At 42.0% G+C, this 27,310-nt stretch overlaps 1 pseudogene; it reads right to left on the reverse strand.

Annotated features, from left to right (window-relative positions):
• Positions 1 to 26,625, reverse strand: part of LOC140495628 (sodium- and chloride-dependent neutral and basic amino acid transporter B(0+)-like) — a 70,157-nt pseudogene extending 43,532 nt beyond the window's left edge.
• Between the last annotated feature and the right edge of the window lie 685 nt (positions 26,626 to 27,310).

The following is a 27,310-nucleotide window of genomic DNA, read 5'->3' on the forward strand; positions in this document are numbered from 1 at the left end:
CAGAATGAAATTGCCGACAGTGTCAACATTAAAATTCAACAAAGTACTTAATGGTTTACTTCAATTTCTATTCATTTCCTTTTAAATATCAAGCTTTTGGGATATTTTTGCAAGACAGATTGGAAAGTCTTCAGTGAGTGGAAAGTTAACACCAAAAAATGAATAATTGTCTTTAATCTTCTCATTGCTTAAATCTGTACTGACCTCTCATTGACCTGCTGGTGTTTGAGAACCATGTGAAAGGTCATTTTCTTTCTGCTAGTACTTTCTCCATGTTGCTTCATCTGGAATTTCTTGCTGAAAATGATCCTTCTTCTTGTAATTCTACTACCACATTCACAAAAGAACAATTCTGTGCCCAGTGTTGGTCTGAGTATTGGAAACAGGACTTTGTCTTCATTGCGGCCTTCGGATTACTCAGCTACAATTTATTTACTTGAGCAGAGACCTCACTGTCGTTACCTCTGACTTCTCTCGAGTTCTGTTCTGCCATATTCAAGGACAATGCTATTTCCCAAACTGTGTCAGGAGCTCAGTGGAAATTCTTGCACTTTTTCACCTGTTCACAAATCTGACTGCTAAGCTCTCTCTCTCTCTCGTTAAATTCTTTACAATTAAAATGACTGGACAATTTTCTCAAAGCTACAATGAACTCTCCAGTACCTTCACTGACCCCTTGTTCCATGCTGATAGCTTTCTGTAATCTCCAATACCTTGGAACTGTCATACTGTTCATCCTACACAATGTCTGACAGTGGAATACGTTTTGGTTTAACAAGGGGAGCAAATTCTTGAATGTTTCACCTGCTTCTGGGCCTGATTCAGTGAGAGATATCACCCAATTCCTCTCACTCATTGCCTGATTGACAGCCAGTATATCTGGAATATTCCGGATATTACGCGCTAGCTACATACGCAGCAAAAGATTCATGATCATGACTGTCCTCACCCAGTCTCCCAATAATACCCGTTAATGAAGACATCCTTAAAGGTCAGTTCACCTCTATGTACAAACAGCCCTCTTCACAAAGATAAGATTCTTTAAATTATATCTCAGCAAATAAAAGACACACAATTCCTCTCTGAACTTACTGGAAGCCCAATTTTATTTGGAAAGGAGTATCCACAATCCTAACCTTATCGCTAAATGTCTGAAAGGATCATGTAGCACATGGAGATTGAAGATTGAACTAAACCATTGCATTATGGTGTACGCATATTGACATAACCGGACATAAAATTGTGCTTCTCCACTTTGTTTAAATAGTGAGGAGTGTTGATGAAAATCCCTGGAGAGCTGATTGGATTTGATGGTGTTCCTGATAGTACTTTATTGACTGCCTTACCTTGCACTGTTAAAACTACCTGGGTCAGTCACAGAGTCTCCCAATCATTCAGCCCCATCACATTGTTGAACAGCAGAACTGTTCCCAGATAGTTTCCCTCAAATCCCCCTCTATGGATTAAACATAATACGGTACTCAATTAAAATCACAGAGAAAGGAATATCAATTGCAGATAATTTCAATCATTTAATATTTAGGAATTCCTATGTTGAATCTCTTCCTTAATAAACACATAAGCAGACATATTCAATATTCATAGAATCCCTACAGTGTGGAAACAAGCCATTTGGCCCAACATGTCCACACCAACCTTCCAAAGAGTAACCACCTAAGACCTATTCCCTCACCTTTTTACTCTAAATTTACCCCTGACTAAAGGACCTAACCTACACATCCATGAACACTATGGACAATTTAGCATGGCCAATTTATCATACCATTGGCCAATTCACCTAACATTCATTGTATAAGTGTTGCCAATAAACCTATAGTGTTAGAAATCAAGAAGCTGTTAATTAACAATGGGGCCCTGTTGTGATGTTATAAAGAACAAAGAACAAAGAAAATTTACAGCTCAGGAACAGGCCCTTCGGCCCTCCAAACCTGAGCCGATCCAAATCTACTGTCTAAACCTGTCACCAACTTGCTAAGCATCGCCACCTATTCATGCATCTGTCCAGATGCATCTTAAATGAATCTACTGTGCCTGCCTCTACTACCTCTACTGGCAACGCATTCCAGATGCCCCATCCTCTGTGTGAAGTACTTGCCGCATGTATCCCCCTTAAAATTTCCACTTCTCACCTTGAAAGCATGACCTATCGTTATTGAATCCTTCACCCTGGGAAAAAGCTTGTCTCTATGCACCCTGTCTATAATCTTCATGATTTCGTAAACCTCAATCAGGTCCCCCCTCAATCTCCTTTTTTCTCATGAAAACAAACCTAACCTACTCAACCTCTCCTCATAGCTAGCACCTTCCATACCAGGAAACGTTCTCAGTAAACCTTCTCTGAACCCTCTCCAATGTGGTAATGTGGTAATGGACATTTGGTAATGTGGCGACCAGGACTGTACACAGTATTCTAAACGTGGTCAAACCAATGTCTTGTACAATTTTAACATGACTTGCCAGCTCTTATACTCAATACCCCGTCCAATGAAGGCAAGCATACTATATGCCTTCTTGACCACTCTATCCACCTGTGGTAGGTACAATGGACTTGCACTCCCAGATCTCCCTGCTCATCAACTTTTCCCAAGGCTCTTCTGTTCATGGTATAATTCGCTCCAGAATTAGTCTTGCCTAAATGCATCACCTCACATTTGTGTGGATCGAAAATTATCTGCCACTTTTCCGCCCAACTCTCCAGTTTATCTATGTCCTCCTATATTCTCTGACAGTCCCTTATGCTTTCTGCTACTCCACCGATCTTTGTGTCATCTGCAAACTTGCTCATCATACCAACAGTTCCCTCCTCCAGATCATTTATGTATATCACAAACAACAGTAGCCCCAGCACTGAGCTGTGTGGAACACCACTGGTCACCTTTCTCCATTTGGAGAAACTCCATTCAGCTACTACTGTCCGTCTCCTGTTGCTCAACCAGTTCCTTATCCACCGAGCTAGAACACCCTGCACACCATGTGCCTTCACTTTCTCCATTCGTCTACAAATGGGGAACCTTATCAAATGCCTTACTAAATTCCATGTATATGACATCAACAACCCTCCCTTCATCTATCAACTTGGTCTCTTCCTCGAAGAACTTTATTGAGTGGTACGGCATGATCTCCCCCATACAAAACCATGTTGCCTATCACTGATAAGCCCATTCTTTTCTAAATATAAATAGATCTTATCCCTCAGTACACTCTCCAGCAACTTTCCCACCACCAACGTCAGGGTCATTGGTCTGTAGTTACCTGGAATATCCCTACTACCCTTCTTGTACAGGGGGAACAACATGAGCAATCCTCCATCTTCCAGCACCTCACCTGTATTTAAGGATGCCACAAAGATATCTGTCAGGGCCCCAGCTGTTTCCTCTCTCATCTCCCTCAGCAACCTGGAACAGATCCCATCTGGTCCTGGGGATTTGTCCATCTTAATAACCTCTAGCCTACCCAACACATCTTCTCTGCTTATGCCAACGTGATCCAGACTATTTAAACTTCTGCCTCTAATCTCAAGATTCATCATAATCCACTCCTCCATGAACACTGATGCAAAGTAATCATTCAGAAGCTCACCCATTCTCTCAGGTTTGACACATATCCTTCCTTCATTATCCTTTAGTGGGCCAATCCTTTCTCTAGTTATCTGCTTGCTTCTTATATAAGAATAAAAGGCTTTGGGATTCTCCTTAATGCTGCTCACTAAAGCTATTTCATGACCCCTTTTAGCCCGCTTGATTCCTTGTTTAAGACTGGTCCTACTCTTCCAATATTCCTCCAGGGCCCGTTCTGTTCTTAGCTGCCTCGACCTTATGTATACTTTCCTTTTCCTCTTGGCTAGTCATACAATTTCTCCTGTCATCCACAGTTCACGAATCTTGTCCTTCCTATCCTTTGCCTTCAACGGCACATCTTCTAGGAGAAAGTGAGGACTGCAGATGCTGGAGATCAGAGCTGAAAATGTGTTGCTGGAAAAGCGCAGCAGGTTAGGCAGCATCCAGGGAGCAGTATGCTGCCTGACCTGCTGCGCTTTTCCAGCAACATATTTTAAACTTCAACAGGACATGCCTATCCTGCACTATCTTTAACCTATCTTTGAAAGCCTCCCATATCTCAAATGTGGACTTCCCTTCAAACAGCTGTGTCCAATCCACATTTCTCAGCTCCTGCCTAATTTTGTTATAATTGGCCTTGGCCCCAGTTTAGGACCACCCTCATCTTTATCTCTGAGTATTCTAAAACTTACAGAATTGTGGTCACTGTTCCCAAAGAAATCCCCCACTGCAACTTCTACCACCTGTCCTGGCTTGTTCCCCAGTACCAGGTCCAATATGGCCCCTTTCCTCATCAGACTATTGACATACTGCTCTAGAAAACTCTCCTGGACGCTTCTTACAAATTCTACCCCATCCAGACCTCTGATGCTAAGTTTATCCCAGTCAATGTTGGGAAAATTAAAATCTCCCATTACCACTACCCTATTGCCACTACATCTTTCCATGATCTGTTGACCTATTTATTCTTCTACCTCATGCTCACTGTTTGGAGGCCTGTAATACAGTCCCAACAATGTAACTGCATGCTTCTTATTTCTCAGCTCCACCCATATTACCTCACTACCCAAGACCTCCATAGTATCCTCCTTTAGCACAGCCGTGGTATCATCCCTGTCCAGCAATGCAACTCCACCCACCCCCCAACCCCTTTTACTTCCCTCCCTGTCATGTCTGAAGCGTTGATATCCTCGAACATTTAGTTGCCAATCATGCCCTTCCTTCAACCAAGTCTCTGTGATTACAATAATGTCATACTCCCAGGCACCAATCCAAGCCCTAAGTTCATCTGCCTTACACACTATTCTCCTTGCATTAAAATAGATGCATTTCAGGCCACCTGTTCTTTTGCGTTCATCTGCTCTCTGCCTACTCTTCCCATTATTAATGCTATCTTCATGATTCTTACAGTCTCTAATCTCCATCTTGCTGCCTATTTGTTTTCTCTTCTGGTTCCCAGCCCCCTGCCACATTAGTTTAAACTCTCCCCCCCTCCAATAGCAGTAGCAAAAGATCCCCCAAGGACATTGATTCCAGTCTGTTGTATTGTAACAGGAGTATGATGTAAATAATAGCTGTACCAAAATCAAACAGCTCCTGTCTCATTAAACAGGACATTCACCAACTGACCTTCCCAAGAGGAGTTACTGGCCCAGCTATGCAGGTATAGGTGTAGATCTCTATAGCAATGTACTTACTCCCAATATTGCTCACTCGGACCCTGGTGAAGAATGGAGATGTTTGATCCGTGTGGACAACTTTCATTGTTTGCCTGCAGCCATGTTGTATTAACGATTTTAAAATATCCATCATCCAGGGTGAGGTTGCAGAATGGGTCTGGAAAATATGGAATGTGTTTTAGAATTACAGTTCATTGAAAATGATGCTCTGATTTCTAATGAAGAGAATCAGAGCCACTGTTTCACTCTGACTGACTCAGCACTATCTTGTTGAATCCATGGAGGAGGTTACAGAGAGATCACAGCATAACCTTGGAGAGGGAGAGTTGCAGACAGTTCCAATCACTGGGCTCTGTGCCTGCAAGTGGGCCCAGGTTAAACCAGCGCTATCCACATCAGTGACTTGTCAGAGCAAGATCATTCTCTTCAGGAGAGAGACAGAATCTCTGAGCAGCATCTCTCCCAATCACAGGCTGTTTCTCTCTCACATTTGCCATATAAGGGCTTAAGCCAATCAACAGCTAATGCAGGAGAGAAACAGCCTTTGATTGGACAAATAGCCAGGAAGGTAATTGATTGTGATGTGCAGCTCTGGGCCTCACTGGAAGCCCCAACACAACTCCACTCCTCAGGGACTGCAGTCAACCAATGAAAATCCAGGGGCTGCTGCCTGTTATAGGGGGTGGGGCAAGGATGGAGCAGGCTCCAAATGATGATATGGAGTTGGGAGGGCAGTTTACAGAGGGAGGCTGCAAACTGGGATGAGGAAGTAGGCAGAGAGGAACTACCAACAGAGATCCAGTCAGATCAAGGATCAAACTTCACATCCAAACTAATCAAGGACATTGTGGATAACTTGGGAATAAAGCAATTCAAATCTACTGCGTACCATCCTGAATCGCAGGGAGTGCTGGAGAGATGGCATCAAACATTGAAGACCATGATGATGGCTTATGGTCAGGTTTATCCAGATGATTAGGATAAGGGAGTTCTGTTTGTACTTTTTGTGATCAGAGATGCACTAAAAGAATCAACCAAATTCAGTCCATTTGAATTAAGTTTTGGGCATGAAGTAAGAGAACCATTAAAATTGATTCAGTAGAAATTAATAAGTCAGAATTCAGAGACTGCCCATTTGACCATGTATGAAATTTTAGAGAACGATTAAATAGAGCTGAAGAGTTAGCTGGACAGCATTTAAAAGTGTCACAGCGTACAATGAAACAGGAAGCAGATAAAAAAAATCACAAATTTGCAGTTTTGTAATTGGGGAGAAGGTATTGGTGTTACTTCCAGTAACAGATGAGCCTTTAAAATCAAGGTTTAGTGGACCTTATCAAATCAAGAGGCAATTGAGTGAGGTGAACTACTTGATAAGGACTCCAGACAGGAAGAAACCTCACAGAATGTGTCATGTGAATATGCTCAAAAAGTATTTTGAAAGGGAAGGAAAGCAAGAGGAGAAGATGTTAATGATTACAGCACAGAAGGAAGAATCAAGTTCAGAGGATTCTGAATTGGACATTCCTCACATCAAATTGGACAATGAGGAAGTTGTCAAAAATTGGGATAAATTATAGAGTTACCTTCCACAAGAAAATTGAAATGACCTGAAAGATTTGTTACTATCACGTGGGGAGATATGCAGAAATGATGTTCATGATGTAGATATAGGGATGCTGTTGTGATTGAGCAACATTCTTATAGGCATAACCCTCTATAGTTGGCACAGTTCAGAAGGAGATAGAGCGCAAGCTCCAAGATGGCATAATCGAAGTGAGCTACAGTGACTCGAGCTCACCCATTCTCATGGTGCCAAAGCCAGATGGTACGCAACGGTTATGTGTGGAATATCGCAAAGTCACCACCATTACAAAGACTGATGCATATCCAATTCCACAGTTGGAGCATTGTGTCAAAAAAGTGGAACAAGCAACTCACATTTCTAAGTTGGACTTGCTCAGAGGCTGCTAGCAAGTACCTCTGTCAGAGAGAGCAAAGGCAATTTCAGCTTTTGAAACACCAAAGGGACTCTGTCAGTTCAAAGTCATGCCATTTGGTATGAAAAATGCTCCAGCCACATTTCAGAGACCGACTAATAAGGTCATTGCCGGGTTACCCAATTGTGTGGTGTCCGTTGATGACCTGGTGATTTTTAGTCACTCCTGGAAGGAACATTTACAGCATTTATCAGACCTGTTCGATCGATTTTGGAAGGCAGGCTTGGTGGTTAACCTAGCTAAAAGTGAATTTGCCAAAGCACAAGTCATTTTCCTGGGCTATGTTATTGGACTTGGGCAAATGGCCACACGGGATGTGAAAATGAAAGTAACTGGAGAATTTCCCATACCATTGACAAAAAGAGCAGTACTTCGGTTCCTGGAATTGAGTAAATTTTACCAAACATTTATGTTGAACTTTAGCAGTGTGGCTGCTCCACTCATCGAATTGTTAAAAAAAAGGGCAAGAAGTTTCAGTGGACAGTGGATTGTCAAAAGGCTTTTGACAGCCTAAAAACTGTGTTAACCACTGCCGCAGTATTAACCACACTGGATTACCCAAAACCTTTCAAGGTGGCTATCAAGCCAGTGATGTGGTATCGGTACGGTGCTCCTGCTGGAGGATGACCAGGGAATAGTAAGACCCATCGGGTATTTTTCCATAAAGTTAAACGTTCATCAACGGAAATATTCAACAGTGGAGAAAGAGACTTGGTCTTGGCATTACAACATTTCAATATTTATATTACCAGCAATGCACCTGAGACAATCGTATACACTGATCGCAACTCATTGACATTTGTGAAAAATTTTAAGGACAAAAATACCAGACTGTTTAGATGGATCTTGTTGTCTCAGCTATTCAATTTGACAATTGTGCATGTGGCAGGTCGCAACGACGTTATTATCAATGCGGTATTGAGGCTCAAATGAGATACAGAGGCGTTCGGTGGTGCATGCGCCTCAGCCTGAATTTGCCTGTGGTTGCGCATGTTTGCACGTGTACAGTCAGTATAGTGTATATGTGTGTTTAGACTACTAACTGGGATTTTGATATTGATGGTTTATTTTTTTTAAGGTGGAGGGAGACACAAACCTGGCCCCTTTTTTCAAAAAGCTGTTCCATTTCTCAAGGATACTGTGTCCATGATTTTTTTCAGGGGTATTTCTCACATGTCAGCCCAAGCTTGGATGTTATCCATGTCTTTTCGTATTGAACATGAACAGCTTCAGTGCCTGAGGAGTCGCAAATGGTGAACACTCTGCATTCATCAGTGAACATCCCCACTTCTGACCTTACGATGGAGGCAATGTCATTGATGAAGCAGCAGAAGATGGTTGAGCCTTAGACATGACCCTGAGGAACTCCTTCAGAGCTATGCTGGAATGAGATGACTGACCTTCAACCACTACAAACATCCTCCCTTGTGCTAACCAGCAGAGATCCTTCCCGTCATTTCCATTGACATTGGACTCCTTGGAGGCACATTCGGTCAAATGTGGCCTTGTGTCAAATATAGTCATTCTCACCTCAGCTGTTTTGTCCATGATTGGCCAAGGCTGAAATGAGATCAGCAGCTAAGTTATTCTGTTGAAACCCCAAATGAATGCCTGGAGACAGTTTTTTGCTGAGCAGCTGCTGTTTGACATCACTACTGATAATGTCTTCCATCATCTTGTTTATGGAGCCAGAGTTCATCCTCTCTGACTGCTTTTCATTTTGTTGTCTTTCATTCTCTCTCTTGTTTTTTGTTCTCTCTGTACCTTTACTTACCTCTTGTCCTGAGCTCGGACAGCATTGAGGGTGGTGAGAGCCCAGTGCGGACTTTGAGTGAACCTATTGTGCTGACATTGAGCAGGCCCAGTGGTGGTTCTTGAGTGGATCCAGCATGTGGTCCTTGAGCGGGCCCAGCGTGGACCTCAGGCAAGACCAGCGTGCGGTCCTCAGGTAGGCCCAGCGTGAACTTCAAGGGAGCCCTTACATTTTTCTGGGGCAAGCACAGGACCAGCATCGGGTTTGGCCACTGCTACATCAAGCAAGGAAATGTTGGCGAGGGAGGTTCAGCAGCGAAAGATGGTGTCTGAGGATCATTAACTTGCCATTGGTTGGGTTCGTGCTGTCATAAGGGTATCATAGCAATATTGATGATGTGGGCCCAGCAGTAAAATACGTGACTCCGACGTTGGTTCGCCTGGCACAGGAGAAAGCAGAGGATTATCAGCCCAGCAGCAAAAGATGCGCTGGATGATTGACGACTTTGATGTTGGTTGAGTCTGATGCAGATGGTGGTGGAGTGGTGGAGGAGTGACAGTGATGCAGGCCTCATTGATGATGAGCTGGCTCAGGACTGATGGGCACGGTTCAACCTTTATCTACTCATAAATTAGTCAAAATAGCACCGAAAATTGGACACAGCTGAAAGCTTTTCAATGTATTTTGTTGTATTCTTCCATGTGATAATAAAATCGTTTATTCGTTCACTTTACTGATGATTAATTTTACCTTTTCTTGGTTCCCTCATAATTTGATGCAGACCAGGTCTAGCCGCTATGTCCTTTAGGAATCAACCAGCTCAATCAGTAACAGTGTTACTGAGTTACTCTAGAAATTGGACATTGAAGTCAACCAGCCAGAGTACATTCTGCACCCTCAGTATTTTATCCAAGCGTTCGTCAACTCTTTTCTCATTCCAGGTTTATTAACTGAATGTAAATGTCACCAGCTGAGGTGGTAGTATCTGAACCCATGGCCCAGGACTTTCATCTGGATCTCTGGATTTCTAGTCCATTCACAATATCAATACACCACCCACTCCCCATACTGTGCCACTGCCTTCCCCAGCTAATGTTTGCCAGAAACCAAAGGGAAAACAGAACAATTACAAACTATCATAACCTTTTGTTATCAGCTAGAATTCAACCAGAAATCAAAGGACTGCAACTGTTCAAGTCTCCAAGTTCAGCTGATATCCAACCTTCTGGCTACTCAGCTATGAGTAACCAACAACCTGCTGTGAAATCTACATTTGACACAAACTTTAATCCAGATTGAAGCATGAAATCTGTCATGGAAATCATTCGGCCGAACACATGGGGAGCTAATGAAAATTCTATAAAGAATGTTTTATGTTTAATGTAAAATCGAGATCATTGTATTCATTCCTTGTTTGTGTATGGGTACGCACGATGCGTTAAATTATAGTAAGCATTTGAGAACAAAACCTTCTTGAATTACTTAAACTGAACTAAGCACCACAACAGAATAAGAAACACAGCAATTTCCAAAGACACATCCTGATTATTAACCGAAACGTAGTCCATCTGTTATTAAATCAAAAGCAATAATCTCTATTTCATCCCTCCGATGGATATCAGTCCCTGAGGCACATTAACATGAAACTCTTTGCCCCTTTCTGTCTTCTCCCTACCTGGTCTTTACAGCATGAGGATCCAGCAATCTAATTGATGTTCCAGTACCTTTCAATCAGGCTAGGAAGCCTTTCAGGTGACAAAACATGACAGAAAATGTGAAAGAGAATACAAACAAACACATCACACAGCATTGACCTGGAGGTTGGAACTAACAAAGGCAAAGCTGACCCAGCAGAATTATTTCCAGTAACATGTGGGAACATTTATTAAAACTGGGAGAACTGCTTACAGATTAATCAAGTATTACTCTGACATGGTCATGTGCTGTGAATTATAGGAAGTAACAGTCCAGACTCCTCCTTTGCAGTGTTATGAAGGTGTAGATGTACTGTACCTTTAAGAGAGTTGAAAAGCTACCAAGGACAAAACACACAGAGTTTGGAAAAAGGGAACAATGTAATACTTGGTCGAAACAAACACAGCAGCTGGGTTGCAATGAAACAAAACATATTCAAATTTGGTCAATCATTTTAAATTATGCCCAAAGATACTAAAATCCAATCAAATTGGAATTTAGTATTTTGATAACATTAAAACCAATGAAACGATCCGCTGTTTTGCGGTATAAAGCCTGACGTTTTGAAAAGTTAGGAGGAGAACTGCCAAGCCACCAACAAGTACAGACTGCCAGCAGAACAGCTCTCTGAAAGGTATCTGTCTATAAGAAGTTTGCACAGCAGAACATCAAAAAGACGACAGAGCAAAATCTGCAGAAAAAGATACAAAAAGAAGATTTGACAGCTGACTGGTTTGAAAGTTGATTTTTTTTGTAAATCTTAATCGGGATATTTTAATTGGACTAGTATTGTGGAGTGGGAGGTAAAAGATAGGTTTAAGAGAAAGGAGTTGTAAACAGTTGTTGGTTTTAATATTCTCTGTTGGACTTAAAGAATAAAGTTGTTAATTTTTACTTTAAATAGTGTCCTCTGGGATAGCTCTTTGCCTCTCGAATTTAAAAGGTTATAACATGGGGTGAATCTTTTCTGTGTTGCTGCTTTACATTAGCAGAGGGGTTTACCCTGTGCTCTAACAACAGTGTGAAGGCAATGACCCTGGAAGTTTGCAAAATTGGTTTCAGACAACCTGAAATCTCTTGACATCTGGTGAAATATGGGGAAGGAAACCTCCAGCTGATAGTTACTGGGCGGCACTGCCAAAGAACAGCAGACAACATGATGACTAGTTCAAGTTCAGTTAAAGACATCATTGTAAAAAGCAAATAAGCAAACCATGAGCAAATCACCGGTAACTGGCTTGTGAAGCTTCCCTTGTCTCTTCACAGGTTTTGACACAGAATTATCTTTTCTGCTGATTCTTTCGAGGCTTATGGTCACAGGAACTCCTGTTTCTTTTCCAGAAACCGATGCTTCACACATGGAAGTATGTTCTGGTTGATACAGAGGTTTAAGAGGGTGCAGAATATTCTCAAAGGGAAGAGAGACCAACAGGAGGACATTGAACACATTGGAACCAGCAATACAGGAAGAGAAAAGGACAAGGTTCTGAACAGAGAATATAGGAAATTAGGCAGGAAATTAAAAGGTAGGTCCTCGAGGGTAATAATACCTGGATTATTCCTGGTCCCATGTACTAGTAAGAGAAGGAATAGGAGGATAGGGCAGATGAATGTGTGACTGAGGAGCTGGTGCAGTTGGATCGAAGAGTCTGTTTCTATGATGAACATTTCAATGACTCTACCACAGTCGGTGTCCACACTCTCCCCAGTCAAAGTAAGTACTGTACCTTTGGGAGTCCTGCTGCATGTTTCATCTGCTCCCCACCAACTGAAGCAGTCTGCCCACGGCAGGGGTGATTGGAAGGAAGCAAACAGGTAGTACAGACTGTAGGCGAGGATGCAGGCCGTGTAACCGATGGAAGCGGTAACAACAAGGATCATGGTGAGTCCCACACCTTCATATACAACAGGGAAGAGTAGATTAGTTTATGAACTATTAATTTGAAATAATTTCTTTGACATGGATTTGACTTGTCAGGAAAGCAATTGTATTTTGCTGAAATTAGATTTTCTCTGAAATTATTAGTGGGATGTGGGTGTCTCTGGCTGGCCAGCATTTACTGCCCTTGAGAAGGTGGTAGTGAGTTGCCATCTTGAATTGCTCCAATCCACCTGCCGAGGGGTGACCCACAATACCATTATGGAGGGAATTCCAGCAATTAGACCCAGCCATGGTGAAGGAACAGCAATCAATTTTCAAGTCCGGATGGTGAATGGCTTGGAGGGGAACGTGAAGGTTGTGTTCCCATGCATTTGCTGTCCTTGTCCTTCAGGATGGAAGTAGTTGTGTGTTTACAAGGTGCTGTCTGAAGAACGTTAGTGAAATTCTGCAGTATATCTTGTCAACAGTACATACTGCTGCTACTGAGGTTTGGTGGTGGAGGCATTGGCTGTTTGTGGATATTGTGCTAATCAAGCTGGCTGCTTTGTGTTGGATGGTGACAAGTTTCTTGAGTGTTTTTGGAGCTGCACCTATCCAGCTAAATGGGAAGTATTCCATCACACTCCTGAGTTGTGCCTTGCAGATGGTCAGCAGGCTTTGGGGATACAGGAGGTGAGTTACAGGCCACAGTAATCCTAGCAGCTGACTTGCTCCTGTAGCTACTATGTTTACATAGTGTTTATTTTGAAACTGGAAATACAGGAAGACCAGTGAGACTGTTCAGGATGACCAGAACAGGGAGAAATGTCACTGCTTCAACTCATTCCACATCAACGATTCAGAAACATGTAAAATGTGGACAGTTTAATTTCACCTCTCTCATAAGACTTCAATCAATTACACTTCTTGACTGAGCTCAGCAAGACAATCTATAAGTCTTTTAGTCCTGTACTGCTGCCAGATCCCTCTGGATGTAAATGCAATTCTATAAGTTTCACAGAATGTATTCATTTTGTTGCAATAAGTACAAAGATTTGGAGGTGCCAGTGTTGGACTGGGGTGTACAAAATTAAAAATCACACAACAGCAGATTATAGTCTACCAGGTTTATTTGGAAGCACTAGCTTCAGAGCACTGCCCCTTCATCAGGTGGTTGTGGAGTATAAAATTGTAGGACACTTTTGCTGTAAATTCTGTGTCCTATGATCTTCTACTCCACGACCGCCTGATGAAGGAGCAGTGCTCCGTAAGCTAGTGCTTCCAAATAAACCTGTTGGACTATAACCTGGGATTGTGGGATTTTTAACAAAGTACAAAGAGTAATTGTGAGTGCCTGAACTCAGTGACACAAATGCCTCAAATAATTTAACTAAAATGTACCTTTTTGAAAAGACAGAGCTTCCTTTGTTTGTTTTCCATAGAGACAGTGGTTACATGACAAAAATAATCAAGCCTTATTACTGTATTGAATGACAATCTAATTACAAAGCAGTGAATGTAAAGGGGCAGGTTATATATCCTGACTGTTTCTCTTTAAAGAATGTTAATTTCATTCAGTATTCTGGCAAATCTTCTCTGAATCACTTCCAACACATTTATCACCTTATTTAAACAACATAACCAGTACTGTGCACAATACTCCAGATAATGGTCTCACCACTGCTCCATATAAATAAAGCATAAACACCCCAGTTTTGAATTCAGTTCACCTCATGGTAAGTCATAACATGCAATCAACTTTCCTACTTACCTGCATACTGACATTCAGCGATTCTTTCATGAGGACACCCTTTGCATTTGTCACACCAATATTAGAGGCATAGCGTCACAGAGATGTGCAGCACAGAAACAGATCCTTTGGTCCAACATGTCCATGCCGACCAGATAGCCTAACCTAATCTAGTTCCATTTGACAGCACTTAGTCCCTATCCCTCTAAACCTTTCCTGTTTATATATCCATCCTGATGCCTTTTAAATGCTGTGATTGGACTAACCTCCATCACTTCCTCAGGCAGCATATTCCATGCACGCACCTCTCTATGTGAAAAAAGTTGCTTCTTAGGTCTCTTTTATATCTTTCCCTCTCACCCTAAACCTATGCCCACCTAGTTCTGGCCTCTTCTACCCCAAGGAAAAGACCTTGTCTATTTATCCTATCCATGCCTTTCATGATTTTATAAACTTCTATAAGGTCACCCCTCAGCCTCTGACGCTCCAGGGAAAACAGCCCCAGCCTGTTCAGCCTCTCCCTATAGCTCAAATCCTCCAACCCTGGCAACATACTTATAAATCTTTTCTGAAACCTTTCAAGTTTCACAACATCTTTCCAATAGGAAGGAGACCAGAATTGCACACAATATTCCAAAAGTGGCTGAACTAATGTCCTGTACAGTTGCAACATTGCCTTCCAACACCTCTACTCAATGCTCTGACCAATGAAGGAAAGCATACCAAACACCTTCTTCACTATCCTATGTACCTGAGACTCTACTTTCAAGGAGCTATGAACCTGCACTCCAAGGTCTCTTTGTTCAGCAACACTCCCCAGGAACACACCATTAAGTGTATAAGTCCTGCTTTGACTTGCTTTTCCAAAATGCAGCACCCCCATTTAACTAAATTAATCACCATCTACCACTCCTCAGCCCATTGGCCAAGACCTGTTGTACTCTGAGCTAACCTTTTTCGCTGTCCACTACACCTCCAACTTTGGTGTCATCTGTAAACTTAGTAACTATACTTCCAGTGTTCACTTTCAAATAATGTATAAAAATGATGAAAAGTAGTGGACCCAGCACTGATCCTTGTGGCACTCCATTGCTCACAGGCCTCCAGTTTGAAAAGCAACCCTCCATTACCACACTCTGTCTTTGACCTTCGAGCTAGTTCTGCATCCAAATTGCTAGTTTTCCCTGTATTCCATCTAACCTTGATGACCAGTCTCCTATGAGGAACCTTAACGAATGCCTTACTGAAATCCATATAGATCATGTCTACCGCTCTGTCCTTATCAATTTTTTCTGCTAAAATGGGCCATTTTACGGTTCTGTAGATTCCATTTATCAAATATTTGCTTTCACACTTAAACTTATTTTTATAGCTTTCTTATCTTCTCCATACTTTCCTAACTATCTTTGTGTCATCAGAAAGTTGGTATTCAAATTCAGTCCCTTCCTCTCATTAAGATCTTGAATATTATGAATATAAATTAATAGTAAATTGACTGGGACGGGGGTCCATTAAGTCAGCATCACTTTGAAGCACATTGGGAGGAGTGGTGCTCTTCATTTCAGGAGGGGAGCTGAGCAGGAATAGTTGGAGGCAGCCTGGGACAGTAAGTGATGTCAAAAGTTACCTCTGGGGTTTCCGGCCGACGCTTCAGGAGTAGAACTGAGAGGGAGCAAGCTGGAGAGCAGCCTTGGACGGTAAGTGACATAAATACTTACCACGGGCATATGCGGCCTTCACTTCAGAAGTGGAGCTGAGCAGGAATGAACTGGAGGGCAGACTGGGAAGCTAAGTGATATAAAAACTTACCATGAAGATTTGGGGCCTTCACTTCAGGAACAGGCCTGAGTGGGAATGAACCAGAGGGGGGAGCTGAAAAATAATGTCACAGGATGGCTATGACTTGATTGGCTAATAGGGAATCTGCTAAGTTTGAATCTGTGTTAACGTTGAGTCTGTGTTCAATTGAATGCATGCTAGCTTATTGTTTATAACTTATGTTAAGATTGAGATCATAAGCAGTTAATTTTTTTAAAAACCCCAAATTCAAAACTAATTTATTAAATGAGGATAGAAGGTCAGGTGATGTGTTGTTCCTGCATGATGTGGAAGCTGTTGGACCCCATTGTCGGTCCCAGTGACTATGTCTGTAGTAAATGTTGGTTACTCAAGGAAATCTAGCTCAGAGTTGATGTGCTGAATTCTGAGCTTTGGATGTTGTGACAGAGAGGGGGAGAGTTACCTGGACGCTGAGTTTCAGGAGACAGTCACATATCTTAATTGGGGGCATAGACACCTGTTCTCTGTGACCAAGATCGAGAGTCTCAAAGGTTGCATTGCCTACTCACTGCTCGGGTTCAGGATATTTCACCTGGGTTACAAAGGAAGTTGGAGAGGGACGGTAAAGATCAAATAGGTACCAACGACATAGATAAAAAGGGCAGAGATTTTGTTAAGCGAGCATGAAGAAGAGCGAGGAGCTAAATCTAAAAGCAGAACCAAAAAGGAAATAATCTCTAGGTTGCTACCTAAGCCACAAGCTAATTGGCACAGGGTCAATATGATTAAGCAGGTAGATGTGTGGCTTAAAGATTGGTGTGGGAGAAATAGATTTGAATTCATGGGACATTAGCACCAGTAGAGGGGACAAAGGGACGTGTTCCAACAGGACAATTTTCATCTGAACCATGCTGGAACCGGAGTCCTTGAGAATCACGTAAGTCGGGCTGTGGACAGGTCTTCAAATTAAATAGTTGAAGGGAGAGTTCAGTTGTAAGGGAAATTAGAAAACCTAAATTCAAGGAGGAGGTAAGAGTGCAGGTTAGCGATGTGGTGGATGGTTATCAGACAATAGTGGTGAGGGACAGATCAGGTGAACAGCTTTATACAACAAGGAGTTATTACATAGCAGTGGAAAATTTACCAGGAGATCAAATTCTAAAGCTTTGATTCTGAATGCATGAAGCATTCAAAACAATATGGGGAGCACGGTGGCACAGTGGTTAGCACTACTGCCTCACTGCGCTAGAGACCCAGGTTCAACTCCCGCCTCAGGCGACTGACTGTGTGGAGTTTGACATTCTCCCCATGTCTGCATGGGTTTCCTCTGGGTGCTCCGGTTTCCTCCCACCATCCAAAGATGTGCAGGTCAGGTGAATTGGCCACGCTAAATTGCCCCTAGTGTTAGGTAAGGGGTAAATGTAGGGGTATGGGTGGGTTGCGCTTCGGCGGGGCAGTGTGGACTTGTTGGGCTGAAGGGCCTGTTTCCACACTGTAAGTAATCTAATCTAATATTCATGAGTTAACAGTGTAAATAGAAACAAAATGGTAGAATTTGGTCATGATTACTGAGAGATGATTACAAGGAGACCAGGTCTGGGAATTGAATATCCAAGACTACTCAGCATTTCGGAAAGATAGACTGAAAGGAAAAGGAGGTGGTGGAGCTTTGCTGGTGAAGGAAGAGATCAGTGTTCTCATTAGAAATGACATAAGCACAGGAGATCAAGATGTAGAATCAGTCTGGATAGAAATAAGAAATAGCAAAGGGAGGAAGGAATTGGTTGCAATAATCTACAGGTCCCCAAACAGGAGTTCTGCAGTGCAGCACAGTATAAACCTGGAAATATTAGAGACTTTCAAGGAAGGTACAGCAGTAATTATGGGTGATTTTAACATGCACATAGATTGGAAGAATCAAATTGGCAAGGGTAGCCTGGAGGCAGAGTTCATTGAATGTATTTGAGATCGTTTCTTAGAACATAATGTTATGGAACCAACCAGGTAGCAGACTACCCTGGTTTTGGTAATGTGAAACGAAGAGAGATTAATTGATGACATCTTAGTGAAAGATCTTCCAGGGAGTAGTGACCAGAATATGGTAGAAATCAAAATTCAGTTTGAGGGTGAGAAAGCAGAGTCCCACAATAGTGTTCTGGAATTAAACACATGAAATTACATGGGCATGAGGACACATTTGGTCTGAGTAGATTATGCAGGAATGCTACATGATAAGAAAGTGGATGAGCAGTGGCTATTGTTTAAAGAGCTACCCAATTCCTCACAACTAAAACCAGTAAGGAAGAGAGATGGTAAGGAGGGTAAAAACATCTATGAATAAACAAGGAGTTCAAGGACAATATCAAGTCAAAAACTAAGGTATGCCAAAAGCAAAGGCTAGTGGCAGGCTAGAAGATTGGGAAATGTTCAAACATAAACAAAAGAATAGAAAAACATTAATAAAAAGAGCTAAGGTAAATTACAAAAGAAAATGAGTACAAAATATCAAAAAGGATAGCAAATGTTTCTACTGGTATATAAAAGTGAAGAGAGTCTCAAAGGTGAAAGTTGGTCCCTTGGAAAATAGAAATCGGAGCGTTAATAGTGGGGAGCATTGAAATGGCAGGGATGCTGAATCTTTGCCTCAGTTTTCATGATGGAGGATAATATTACCATTCCAAGTCAGAGGCAGTAGAAAGGGTAGAACTAAGAACAATCAACATCGATTGGGAAAAGGTACTCAGGAAACTACGAGAATTGAGGGCAGAAAGTGCCCCGGGTCTGATGGCCAACCTCCTAGGATATTAAAGGAAGTGGTGGCAGAGATAGTGGATCCATTGTTTACAATATTCCAAAATTCCCTGAACACAGGAAAGGGGACAGTGGATTGGAAAAATGCTAAAACAATGCCCTTACTCAGAAAGAGGGCAATACATGGGAAATTAAAGACCAGTTAGATTAACATCTACTGTTGGGAAAGGGTCAGAACCAATTATCAAGGAAGCAATGTCAGGACATTTGGAAAGTCAAAACACTATCCATCAGTATCAGCATGAAGGGCAAATCATGTATGGCTAATTTGGTAGAGGTTTTCAACGATATAACGAACAAAGTGGATTATAGGGATCCTGTAGATGTAATATACCTCGACTTCCTGAAGGCTTTTGATTAGGTGCCACACAAAAGGTTAATTCCCAAAGTTGGATCATATAGGATTAGGGGTAATTTATTAGCTTGCGTAGGTGACTGGCTGATGGACAGAAGACAGAGAGTCAGGACAAATGGTTTCTTTTCTGGATGGAAAGCAGTAACTAGTGGGATCCCACAGGGTAAGGTCTTTGGACCCCAGCTATTTACAATCTACATTAACAACTTGGATACAGGGATAGAAGGCTCTTTAGCCAAATTTGTGGATGACATAAGAATAATTTTGATGACATAAAACGGTCAATTGCAATGAGGACATAAGAACCTTATGAATGACCATAGATAGGTAGGAGAGTAGGCCAAAATGTGGATAAGTGCGAGGGCATGCATTTTGGTCGGAAAAATGGAAAGGCAACCTATTATCAATATGGGGAAAGATTTCGGGGTGCTATGGTACAGAGGGATCTGGGTGTCCTCATCCATGAGTCACAGAAAACTAGCATGCAGGTACAGCAGATCATAAAGAAACCAAATAAATGTTGGCTTTTGCAGCCAAATTAATAGAATATAAAGGTAAGGAAGTATTATTGCAACTACACCAAGGTATTGGTGAGACCACACTTGGAGTATTGTGCACAGTTTTGGTGTTCATATTTGAGGAAAGCTGTAATGATATTGAGACAGGTCAGAGGAGGTTCACTAGATTGCTTTCAGAATTAAGGGGTTTGTCGTATGAAGAGAGATTGAACAGTTTAGGCCTACACTCTCTGGAATTTAAAAAAATGAGGGGAGGTCAAATTGAGCTCTTCAAGATGATAAAAGGTGTGGATAGAATCGATGTGGAAGAGATGCTTCCTCTTGTGGTGCATTCTAGGATGAGAAGTCATAATCTTAGGATAAGGGGTAGCAAGTTTAAAACAGAATTGAGGAGAAACTACTGCTCCCAAGAGGTTGTGAATCTGTGAAATTTGATACCCCAAAATGCAATGGACGCTGGGACAGTGAGCAAATTTAAAGATGAGTCAGACAGATGTTTAATTGGTCATGGGTTGAAGGATTATGGAGACAGGGCAGGAAAATGGGGTTGGAGGAGCAAATCAGCCATGATCGAATGGGGGAGCAGACTTGATTTGTGGAATGGCCTAATTCTGCTCCTACATCTCATGAACGTATGCGGGGGTGGTTTGGGACTCCAGTGGCTAGCACTGCTGCCTTATAGCACCAGATATTGGGTTCGATTCCAGCCTCAGGTGACTGTGCATCTCCACACAGACATTCTGTCCATGTCTGTGTGGGTTTCCTTTGGGTGCTCCAGCTATCTTCCACAGTCTAATGATGTGCAAGTTAGGTGGATAGCCATTGAAAATGCAAGGTAGGGGGGTGAGTCTGGGGAAGATGCTGCATGAAGCAATGGTGTGGACTTGATTGGCCAAATCGGCCTGTTTCCACCCTGTGGGGTTTCGTTGATTCTATTTATGAAAAACCTTTGTCATGTAACATTATGGAAACAGGACATTCACCAGTTTACATTTATCCACAGTGCTTAACTCATGAATCAAGTGTGCTTAGATTAATCTGGGGTATTATGGTAATCTCACACAACAGCAGGAATAAAGGCGGACATGACGGCAGTTACTTATACTGGTAGATGAATGCCTCATTTGCTTGATAATTACAAATATCTGAACGCGAACCCATTATTGAAGGATAAGTGGAATCTTACAGATCAGGAGCTTTGATATATGGAACAAAGGGATTTTGATGTCCATGTACACACAATAATAAATGTAACCAAAATGCCGACTGGAATTGTTCACGGAGCTACAACACAGGAAGGAGCTGGTGTTGTATTGTCCAGAGATTTATTCTGATAGTGTCTGGTTTGGTTCATTCAGATTAGGCATCAGAACTCAGAAAGGTCAGTTCAGTGCCCAGCTAGTGTTGATAGGAATAGTGTCAGAGTTTAAAAGGTTGCATTTTGAAGAGTGATTATATTTGTTGTATTCATTGAGATGAAGATTAATTCAAGAGTCACCCTTTAAATAATTAGGAAATTCAGTTACGTAAATGTGGAAAATCTGTTTCATCAGGTTTCTGGGATTAAAAATAAAAGGAAACATTTTTTAAAAATTAGAGACCAGTCACTGTGTGAATGAGGAATGAATTTTTTTCACTAAGGACACTGGAAATCTTGAATCATTTGTCCATAAAGCTGTGGGTGTTACTGCTCAATCTGAAGATTGATTAATTCTCGTCAGACACAAGTAACAGGGGGGTATGTAGCAAGCACAGAATTGAGGGACAGATCAGCCATGATGTAATTGAATGGTGAAATAATAGACTCAGTTGAACACAACGCTATGTTAGCAGCCATGTGTGTGGTAGGGTGTAAAGTCTTCACTTGACAAGATTTCCACAGATTACTGCACTTCCAAACTCCAGTGTTGACAGGAAAACACCTGAAGACTTTGTATGATTCTCATGAAACCTCAAGTTATTTCTTTCTTTTCACCTGGTGTCAGATAATTGACATCATTTTTTTTATTTATAAAATTGAAAATAAACCCAGCTCCAGTATTACTATTTCACCAACAGGGCAGGTATTGAACAAGAAATGAAGACATTTCACTGATGATGCCTGTCTCTTCACAGGCTGCATTCACTGTTGTGAAGTGTGAGGAAGATCAGGTTACAGCCAATAATTCACCAAGTCTGCTTCTGCCTCCATTAGATCACAAGACAGAACCAGTGTTTCTTGATGAAGTGCCCAAGACCATTTAAATTGCCATGGAATAAACACCAACCTTGTAACATAGGCACAGCTTTCCAGATTGCCACAGGACTGAGGCTGGCAAACTGTCCAAAGGAAGTTTCCAAGAAAAACAGTGGCATCCCAACGAGTGCCAACATGAGGATGTAGGGAATAAGGAATACAGCTGGAAAATGGAGGAAACAATTTCAGGGTTGCATTAGATTTGAAAAGATGAGAACAATCACTCAAAGTAAACTTCTGAAACCAATCTGAAATATGTCTCTCTCTGTCTTGCTGTCAATTTAATTTTCCATCTGTCTATCTATCTAGAATCATTTATAATCACATCTTTTTCCCGACACTAGAAATCAATATTCTCCTCTTTCATTGATCCTGATGACAGTTTGTTTGAGAGGATATCTCTGTGGTATTGAGGTGACATTTCAGTCTCATAGGGCAGAGTGAGATACACAAAATGAATGTCCTTTAAGATTAATGTGGATTAGCTTCATCAAATATGTAGATTTGAAGATGTGCATATTGTTTAAGTTGTTAGCATTTTTACTTCAATGTGGCACTGGAAAAGGCACAGCAGGTCAGGCAGCATCCGAGGTTCAAGAGAGTTGGCATTTCAGGCAGGATCCTTCTTCAGTTTTGAGGAGGGGGACGAGGGTTGAGAAATAAATTGGGGGAAAGGTGTGGGGCTAGGGGAAAGGTAGGTGATAGGTGGGTAAAGCTGGTGGTACTGATAGGTCAGTGGAAAGGGTGGAGTGGATAGGTGGGAAGAAAGATGGACAGGTTAGATTTGAGTTGGAGGGTTGGATCTGGGATGGGGGGAGGGGAGATTTGGAAACTGGTGAATTCAATGTTCATGTCATGTGGTTGTAGGCTCCCAAGACGGAGGATGAAGTTTTCCCCTTCCAGTTTATGGGTAGCCTTGTGTCAGCAGTGGAGGAGGCACAGAATGGATATGTACTTTGGGGACTGAGCGAGGGGGTTGAAGTGGATGGCCAAGGGAAGGTAGGGTTGATTTGTGCATACAGAACAGAGATGTTCCCTTAACTATCCCGCAAGTTTGCACATGGTCTCTCGGATGCAGAGGAGACCACATCAAGAGCAACAGATACAACTGATGAGATGAGAGGATGTATAAGTAAATCTCTGCTTGAGTTTATTAATGTCCATGCAGCATGGTTGTAGGCTCCCTTTACAATGTCCATGCAGTGTGGTTGTAGGCTCCCTTTACAATGTCCATGTAGTGTGGTTGTAGGCTCCCTTTACAATGTCCATGCAGGGTGGTTGTAGGCTCCCTTTACAATGTCCATGCAGGGTGGTTGTAGGCTCCCTTTACAATGTTCATGCAGTGTGGTTGTAGGCTCCCTTTACAATGTCCATGCAGTATGGTTGTAGGCTCCCTTTACAATGTCTATGCAGTGTGGTTTTAGCTCCCTTTACAATGTCCATGTAGTGTGGTTGTAGGCTCCCTTTACAATGTCCATGTAGTGTGGTTGTCGGCTCCCTTTACAATGAACATGCAGTATGTCTGTATGCTCCCTTTACAATGTCTATGCAGTGTGGTTTTAGCTCCCTTTACAATGTCCATGCAGTGTGGCTGTATGCTCCCTTTTCAACGTCCATACAGTGTGTCTGTTGGCTCCCTTTTCAATGTCCATGCAGTGTGTCTGTAGGCTCCCTTTACAATGTCCATGCTGTGTGGTTGTAGGCTCCCTTTACAATGACCATGCAGTGTGGTTGTAGGCTCCCTTTTTTTTGTTGGAAGTTGTGGTTTTCCAAACCACCTGATGAAGGAGCATTGGTCCAACAGCTAGTGCTTCCAATTAAACCTGTTGGACTGTAACCTGATGCTGTGTGATTTTTAACTTTGTAAACCCCCATCCAACACCAGCATTTCCAAGCCAGGAAAACAGCAAGTTGAACTTTCAATTTTTTAAATGATTCTGACCATTTTTCATGTGCTTTCTCAAATTACTCCACTAAAAATAGAAGAAACATTCATGGAAATGAAGGAATGTTAGCATTTAAAGAAAAACATCACCATCATTCAATCAAAATGAGGAAATGAGAGTGTGACTTTTTAAAAATGTAACTGCGGAGCAATTGGAGCAACTTAATAAAAAGGCAATTCTCCAGTCTGGCATTATTTTAGCAGGAGAAACTTTGATCAACATTGTCCTCGTATCTCCTCGATTCATTCTTTTATTCTATCAAAGTAATTTCAATTTGCAATTTATCCTTATTTACTCATAGAATTGTAGAGTTTTGCAGCACAGACACAGACCCTTTGAATCGCTGGACTTCTGTGTCTTTTTATTCCAGTCTCATATTTAAAGAGTAAAGTTGGATGTGTTCGACCAGTGGTGTCTGCATAAAATCCGAGGCATAACCTTACCTACTACACAGTCTATACCCCCTTACCTCACACCCTGGCATACCACCCAGATGGCACCCTGCCCTCCCAGCACCAGGACATCACATTTCCTTTATATACTTACTGTTGGACAGCAGCTATCAAAGAGGGTGCAACAACCTTTACGTTTCAGGATACAGCAGCTGAGAGCTATGAAAGGGGACCATGGTTTCTCTAACCAGCCCCCGACTCATCAACCACCTCCACTACAGTTCTAGGCTGAGAAAGAACTGTCAGAATAATACCACTGCTCCACATTTCTGAAATAGTCATGATCAGAATCTCATCTCAGGAATGAAGAACTCCTTCTATTTTTAAATAAGGAAGGATCAGAGTGGAAATTTGTGGGAGATTGTCATTGTTTGGAAAATTGGGCCCCCTATAAACAACTTAAAGATGTCAGATTAAATTCACTGTCTTTTATGTCAACATTATTTAACCCTGCATTATTGACCGACTTCAATTAACTATTTTGAATTTAATTTAATTTAATATTATTTATAAACAGTTTATTCTTCCCTTTCTTTTTGATTTCTCTCTGCTGTGTTGTGGATTTGTTTATAGTACCTCCTCCATTTTTGTAAGCCAGGTAAGGGAACCTCCAGACATTGCCCAGACCCACAGCACAGCCAATCACTGAGAGCAAGTAATCAGTCTTCGAGGACCAGTTACCTCACTCCACATTCTCATCATCTTCACTTACAGCATCATTGTTGGCAACCTGAGGGAGAGTGGAAATGGCCGAGTCAGAGATTAGACCAGAACTCAAGCAAAAAACACATATTTCACCCATTAGGGAAAAACTGACTTGGATTTTATACCCAGTGCCAAAACAATCATCTCATCATTGGCCCTGACTTCAAAGAGATCTGCATTGAGAGATTTAACAACCTCACTGGTCAGCTTACATTTTTCAATGTCCACTTTGATGGTGGAACAGTTTATGTGGGAACCTATTGCTGAGCTGCTGTGAGACATCCAGATGTCCATGCAGCCAATCGAATTAAATAATTCTCACTGACACCCAATCAGGGAATGAAAATCAGAATTAAAGCACACTATAAGAAATTTAAAGAGTTGGGATATAACAAGCAGAACTATCCTCAGAAAGAGTCATTATGCAATGATGTAACAAGATGAGTTTAAAAATCACTGTAATTAAGCAAAGGGAACTGCAAGAACATTTCACATGTCGAATATTTCAGGGCTAAGTCAGTTGTTAATAGACAGGCAGGAGGCTGGGGGGGACACAGCAAGCCAGGCAGCATCAGGAGGTGGAGAAGTTGACATTTTGGGTGTAACCCTTCGTCAGGACTTGGGGTGGGTGTGGGGGAAGCTGCAGATAAAGGGGGAGGCATGGGCAGAGTGGTGAAGTGGGGAGAGGTGAGGACAGGTAGAGGGTACAACCTGGTTGGTCAATGGGAGGAATGGTGGCTGTGAGGAATGGAAGGGAGTGGCAGGGGCCACTCAGTTTTATACACTTCTGCCAACTCTAACTGGACCCCACCATCTAGAACATCTTTCCCTACCCACCCCTCTCTGTCTTCCACAAGGACTGTTCCTTTTGACAGTCCACTCCACCTCCTGATGCTGACTGGCTTGCTGCATTCTTCCAGTCTCCTCTCTGTCTCCTTTAGATTCCAGCAACTGCAGTTTTTTTTGTCTCTAACCAAGTCATTTCTTCAGCATTTACTACTCAGATTATCACAAGCCCAGTTATTTTGTTAAAGGCTGATTCTTACCTGGGATTTCTGACATTGTGCTGAGTGTAGAAAATGGAACCTTCTTGACAGTGCAATGAATTTCTCTGTTTGCTTCCGATAGACAGCTGGGGGATACAAGTTAACTTGTGCTCATTCAAGAAATGACCAATTGCAAATTCAGGGTTTCCACCTTAATCTGTAATTGTGCTAAATACTGAAGTTGACGTCAGAGTCAAAGGGCATTGTGTCAGTGCTATTAGTTTGCCCTCAAAGCCCCCATGTGTTCCAAGACCATGTCTAAATTGCAGCAATCAGATGGCAATTTGAAACACTCTGAAACCTAGAGAGAACCATTACAATTCACATAAATCAAAGTCCCCAGAACACCATCACACTCAGAATGTTCGGAGTTTACTATCATGGTTTGATAAAATACTCACCGTATTCTCTTGATGGTCAATCTGTGAGGACCTACAAAGAAACAATTGTCCCCTGTCCATTTGTCACCAAGGATGGGAGATTTTTCCACTTGCTTGGATGTTTGGGTTGGATGCAAAGATTAAGGAGAGTCGTATTGTCTAAACGTCTTCCAATGTATCCAGCCCTGGATGTCTGATTAAGGATGATTCAGCTCCACATCAGGTAAAGACTGTTCCTATTGTCTGACTGCACCATCCAAATACTTTGTATCTCATTGCAGTTCTACCGGATCAACAGGTTGGAGAACATTTGCATTTTGAAATGAAATAGCATCAAGTCTAACTGGAGAGGTCAGTAACTTGGAGGCTGAACACTGTATATCATTTACTTAAAATTGAGACACAAATTAGAAACCTGCCGTTACATCAGTGTCCAGACCTTTTCCCACCTCATCTGTCATTGGCAGGTAGGGAGTGAAGGCAGCGACCTCAGCAGCTGAGGAGGGATGGACAGTAAATCTGTTAAGCAGGTAATTAAGAACACAAAATCACAGTGATAGGCTGTGGTTGTATTCGGAGAGAGTGAGGACTGCAGATGCTGGAGATCAGAGCTGAAAATGTGTTGCTGGAAAAGAGCAGCAGGTCAGGCAGCATTCAAGGAGCAGGAGAAGGGCATGGGCCCTTCTTCAGGATGGTTGTATTAGTCTGTACATGCAGAATCTCGTCTGAGCTTGGAAACTAAGTAGGGACTGTTTAGGTGAATATT

Source organism: Chiloscyllium punctatum, chromosome 25 (genome assembly GCF_047496795.1).
Source record: "Chiloscyllium punctatum isolate Juve2018m chromosome 25, sChiPun1.3, whole genome shotgun sequence".
Taxonomy (NCBI): domain Eukaryota; kingdom Metazoa; phylum Chordata; class Chondrichthyes; order Orectolobiformes; family Hemiscylliidae; genus Chiloscyllium; species Chiloscyllium punctatum.